Source organism: Sarcophilus harrisii, chromosome 1 (assembly GCF_902635505.1).
Source record: "Sarcophilus harrisii chromosome 1, mSarHar1.11, whole genome shotgun sequence".
NCBI lineage: Eukaryota > Metazoa > Chordata > Mammalia > Dasyuromorphia > Dasyuridae > Sarcophilus > Sarcophilus harrisii.
Genome location: NC_045426.1, coordinates 425,456,647 through 425,463,171, shown reverse-complemented (window position 1 = coordinate 425,463,171; position 6,525 = coordinate 425,456,647). Strand labels below are relative to the sequence as shown.

The 6,525-nt window shown below is 32.4% G+C and overlaps 1 pseudogene; it reads right to left on the bottom strand.

Annotated features, from left to right (window-relative positions):
• Nucleotides 1-923: 923 nt before the first annotated feature.
• On the bottom strand, nt 924-1,067 carry LOC111719507 (annotated as a pseudogene).
• Between the last annotated feature and the right edge of the window lie 5,458 nt (nt 1,068-6,525).

The window sequence follows — 6,525 nt, the reverse complement described above, 5'->3', positions numbered from 1 at the left end:
TGCTAAGACTAGGGCTGGCTCTCATTCTTGTTCCACAGTCTTTTCTGCTGATCTTCTAGGTCCTCTTTGGTGTTTCTGGGCTGAGAGGTCTGAAAGCCACCAGGACTGCCACTGATTCAGAGGTAGGGGTGGTTCCAGAACTGGGGTTGGGGCTAGAACTGTGCTGGTGTGCCCTGCACTGGGATTGCATGCCGGATTCCCACCCTTGTATCACAGACCTTTTCTACTGAGTGTCTAGATTGCCTATAACTGGAAAATGTTGTATTCTGTCTTTTGTGATATTCTAGTGCCCTAAAAAAATATATAGTCATTATTTAAAGGAATTTGGAGCAGTTTGGGGGAGAATTTGGGCAAGTTCCTGCTTTTACTCCACCATCTTGGCTCCACCCTTGTCCCTAGAATTCTACACAAAAAAACAAATCACTAACATTTAACAAAGGATTCTATTATTTTAAAAAATAGCAAATTACATAAAATGTAATGATACAGTTATAACAAAATCTATGGAATGTTGTAAATTCTTACTTGGAGGCATACATAAACTAAACTGTATACATCAATAAAAAACAAAAAAAGAGAAAGCTAAATGAATTAAGCATATTCTAAACATCTTTAGGCAAAAACTAAATCAATTAAATAAAAATAGGAAAAATCAATTACTGAATAAATAAACATTGATTAGCCAACGACTATGTGCCAGGCACTATCCTAAGCATCATAGATTAGAGAGAGACAAGAGACAGACAGAGAGAGCACTTTTTCCTCAAGGAGCTAATAATTTATTGAAGAAAATACAATATGGCTATACACTATATAGAAGATAAATAAGAAATAATTCTCAAAGGGAAGCCATTGGAATTAAGAGGAGGTGGAACAGACTTTTTGTAAAAAGTAGTATTTACACTGGTTCTTTTTTCCCCAGGTTGAAGTGCCAATGGAATCCCCCACTACCACAAATTATGCAGTCAAGTTTCCCATACTTGGGGGAATCAAAGGGGTCAGCCCATACAGAATGCCCTGGAGAAACCATTTTCATGATCATGGAATCACCTCTGCCAGGTAATTACTACTCTGGTTCTTAAAGAAAACCAGGTAGGTCAGTAGTTGGGGCAGAAGAGTGAGAGCATTCCAGACATGAGGGACAGCCAGAGCCAAGATTGTCCATGGTCAAGATATGGACTGTCTTGTTTGTGGAACAACTAAGGGGCAAATGCCACTGGATTGAAAATACCTGTCAGCAAGTGAGATGTAAGAACATGGACAAAATAGGAAAGTGCTAAATTGTAAAGGATTTTAAATGACAAAATGAAAAATTTGCATCTTGTTCCTGGAGGTGACAAGGTAAAAGATATGTTCAGAGCTCTGCTTTATTTTTTTAAAGCATGAAGTAGTCCTGTTAAAATCTGCAAAGTACTCTGCTGAAAATTCTGCATAATATGTTATTGTGTTATACAAATGCATTTATTTACAAGCAAAAATATTACAGCTGTGCAAATGAATTGCTTTTAAAAAATTTAGGGATAATTATCTTTTTGCCCATTCCCTCTACATTTTCAAAGCATGCATAAAAACCAGTATTGGTAATAAATAAACAAACAAATGAACGAATGAAACAAAAAATAAAAATAAATTAATAAATAAAAAGAAAGAATGAAAGAATAAAAACAATCAACTTTAGTGTAGGAAAACTACTCTTTATGGTCAGCAGCATACAGCACTTTTAATAGATTCTCTCTTTCTAAATATATATATATATATATATATATATATATATATATTATTCTTACACAAATATATATATATATATGTATATACACATACATATATACAAAAGTTTGTCAGTTTACAGAAAGTACAGAAATGTACATTTTTAAATCCACAATGAAGTATAGTGTGGCTTACTAGGTCTCAGGTAAAATGCATTTGAAGAAGTTAGATTTTTTAAAGAAAATAATTAGCAAATACCAAATGCAAAAACAAAGAAATCATTTTTTTCTTGGATTGGCATATTATTATACATAAATTCTAATGACATTGCACTAGGTACATTTGATTTCCCCCTACACACTGGTATTTGTATGGAAGCTTAAAAGTCCAGCATCTTTCAAATGTACAGAATGTCATGGTCCCTTTCAAAATATGTATTTTGTCAAAACATATTTTGAAAGGGACCATGACATTATGACAAAAATGAAAATCTATAGCAAAGCTAACCAACAGTAAAATTGTTGAGGGATAAGATGAGCTAATAGTATTTGAGGGTTCCCCAGGCCAGTGTCACAGGAATTCACAGCCCCAGTCTCAAAATGAGGTTGGCAAAAATGGGTTTATTTTCACTGATCAGTTCCTCAGTGGGTTTCTGATTAGAAAGTAACAAAGATTGGGAATACAGAGTTCATTTACAGTTTCTGAAGACAAACATGTTTTCCAATCTTGATACAGGGTTTTTGCTTTTGTTTTAAAAATATATACATTGTCTGTCATGCATGTACTCTTTCATTAATAGGCAAGATAGGAGAGAAAGGGAGTTCTTTTTGGGATATACTGAGTTTAAAGTGTCTAATGAATACCCAATTTTAGAGCACTCTACTAATCTCTAATTTTGAATTTCGGTAGGTGGGAATGTGAAATTAGAAATTAGGAGAGTGATTAGGACAGGAAAAAAATAGTATTTAGATTTGAGAATCATTAGCATAGAGATGGTAATTAAATGTATGAAGGGTGAGGAGATCAACAAGTAAAGTAGTATTGGTGAAGAAGAGATCAGAGTAGATACAAATATATCTGAAATAAATGACTAAACAGCAGAAGAAAAAACTTGAGTTGATATGAATACAACTAAAAATAAAAAAAAACATATTCTTTCAGACTAAATTAAATAATTAAACTAAAATTAACAATAAACAAAGAGAAAATCTAATACTAAAATGAGAGGGCAAACCTGAATTTCCAAACTGAGAAAACCATAGAAGAAATCTAAAGAAATCACCAGGGATTGCTACATATAATACAATGTAATATATATGCTAATATATGTTGGCTAACATATGTTATCTTTGTTAATATACTGAGAAATTATAAAAATAAATTTCACCTGCAAAAATATAAAATAACAAAAATAATGAAACAAGTGAATAACATAAATATACCAATTTCATAAGGAAGTCAGACAGACCAACAGTCCCTCAAAATGATACAATCTTCAGATATATTCATAAGAAAGTTTTAGGAAATATTTAAAGAACAAATTATACATACTTTACAGATTATTCCAAAAGACAAAGAAAAATGGGAGGTTACCACTTTTTGGGGAACAAATGTGGATTGATACCTATACCAAATAAAATTAATGCTAAAAATAAAAATGTAGACAAATATTATTAATGAATATCAATGCAAAAATACAACATAAAATATCTGCAAGTAGGAAACAGAAATATATGACAGAGGTTACCTGTTAAGAACAAGTAGAGGGTAACTAAGTGGCAAAGTGGGTAGAGCACTTGCTCTAGAATCAGAAAGACCTGAATATAAATCTGACCTTAGATACTTTCTACTTGGGTAACCATGAATAAGTCACTTAACCTCACTTTGTCTCAGTTTTCTCATCTGTAAATTAGGTATTATAAAGTGCTTATATTCCAAGATTGCTAAGAGCATAAAATGAGAAAATATTTGTAAAGAACTTAGCATAGTGTCTAAAACATAGTAGATACCAAAGAAATATTAGTTATTATTATTGCTATTATCATTAAAAACAATATTATTTTTAAAACAACCATTCCTACTTCTCCTACATAGTGGTATTATGAAAACTATTAGTTTTCATAATAATAACAATAATAAAATATAATTTTGATAAAGCACCAAACAAATTACCCAAAGCACCTGCATTTCCACAAATAATTGCCAAGAATCATTCATTTAAGGATTCATTCAGTTTTCATTGTACAAGCCATTGTCATATGCCTACTATTTCCTAGCCACTGTATTCTGTCTAGACAGATTAAAACAAAAATGAACCATTGTATTCTTTGAGGGGAAACCACAAAGGTTGAGTTAGCACAAAGTACAAAAATGATGTTTTTATTGGTTAAAACCAAAAAGTAAGTGCAATTTTTTTTGCAGGGAAGGATTAACTAAATTGGAGAAGGGAAGGAAGGAATCAGGAACAGGCATTACATATTTCAGGTCCATGCCACCAGAATCTAAACATCAGAGGTGACTGGGGAGAAAGGGAAAGACAGAAGTGGAATGGTGCAAATTATCTGCCATTAAAAAAACAAGCAAAAAAACCTTTTGTAGTGGAAGGGAAGAAAAAGCAAGGAAAGGATATGTAAAACTTACTGTCATCAGAATTGGCTCAACTAGGAAACAACATATATATTCAATAGGGATATAGAAATCTATCTTATCTTGGAGGAAAATATGAGGGGAAGGAGATAGGGGAAGTACAGAGAGTGATGAGAGAGGACATATTGAAGGAGGAAGTGGTCAATAGCAAAACATTTTTCAGGAAACACAGGATGAAAAGAGAGAGAGAATAAATGGGGGGGGGTTGAATTAGCAATATTAATTGTAAAAAAAGTTTTTGAAGCAAGTTTTTCTGATGGAATGTTATTGTTTTCTGGGAAATGATGAGTGGTGTGCTCTAAGGGAAAAAATAAAAACAAATAAACAAAACAAAACAAAAACAAAAATAAAACAAACAAACAAACAAAAAAAAAACTGAAAAGTGTTCCATGAACAAAATGAAATATACTGTTCATAAAATAATAGCAATGTTGTGGGATGACCAGCTGTAAATGACTTTGTTATTCTCAGTAGTACAATCCATACCCAAAGAAGAAACTGATTGTGTCTGTATATAGATTGAAACATTCTTTCTTTCTCTATCTCTCTTTCTTTTTAACTTATTTTTTTTCTTGAGGGCTTTTATTTTTATTAGGGTGAGAGACCTATGTTTTCCTCAAAACTTGAGTTTTAGGGAAATGTTTTCCATAATTTCACATCTGGGTTTTTAATTGTGGTTGGTGATACGGGAGAGAATCTGAAACTTAAAAAATTTTAAAACAAATGTAAAAAAATTGTTTTGAATGTAACTGGAAAAATATTAACTATTTTTTAAAAGAATAGAATCATCAGGGGGTTTTTTGGCCAAAGTGATAGGTCAGACTCTGCAAACACCCTCCTATCACCACTCCCCCAAAAAACACCTTTCAATGGCTCACTAATACTTCTCAATTCAAATATAAACTGTTTACAACCTAGACCCTTCCTACCTTTCTAGTCCTCTTCAACATTATACCCTTTTTATATCTTCTATAGCCAAAACATACTCTAAAACTTACTATAGTCACACATAACATCCCATGTCATTTTCATGTTTGTTCATTAGCTAATTCTCATTCCTGAAAAGTACACATGCCTCATATCCACTACATGGTATTTACAGTTTCTTTCAAAACTCAGCTTTTTGGCACCTTTTGTGAATTCTCTGAGCTTCCATCTTACAGAATTCTTCTTTGCCTCTATATTTTGGTTTTTTGTATCATTTTTGTATTTATTTGTACATACCTATGCATGCATATGTGATATCCCTCATTAAAATGTAGACTAATTAAGAGCAAGAGTTGTTACACACTTTATAAATATTTGGTAATTAACACATTGATGAGCACATAATAATTGCTGAATAAATGGTTGTTGATTGACATATTTTGCTTGTTTATAACTTAGTGGTTAATTTGGTTCCTCCTCATTTAATGCTAAGGAGTTGATGTGGATTTTTATTCCTTGTTTTGCATGGTTATTTGGCTATCAATTTCTGTTGATGATTACTTGGTTTATAATAAAAAAAATGTAGAAAGCCTTAATGTTTTCCTTAGCACTAGCTGTTGAGAAGCTGCTCTCTAGTGTTGATGGTGTTCTGAATTACTGCCTAGAATTCAGCTGAAAATTTATAAAATTGCCAGAAGTTAATTGAAATACAAGAAAAGAAAATCATGGATCACTTTTCAAATGCCTACTTTTGGGGACAGTGGGGAGACATCAACATTTCTAAGTGACTAAGTTATTCTTTTTTTAAACAATTATAACTTTTTATTGACAGAAGCCATGCCTGGGTAAATTTTTACAACATTATCCCTTGCACTCACTTCTGTTCCAATTTTTCCTTCCCTTCTTCCACCCCTTCCCCCAGATGGCAGGCAGTCTTATACATGTTAAATATGTTATAGTACATGCTAGATTCAATATATATGTGCAGAATTGAATACTTCTCTTGTTGCACAGGAAGAATTGGATTCAGAAGGTAAAAATAACCTGGGAAGAAAAACAAAAATGAAAAGAGTTTACATTCATTTCCCAGTGTTCCTTTTCTGGGTGTAGCTGATTCTATCCATCATTGATCAATTGGAACTGAATTAGATCTTCTCTTTGTCGAAGATATCCACTTCCATCAGAATATGGAAGTATTGTTGTTGAAGTGCATAATGATCTCCTGGTTCTACTCATTTCACTCAC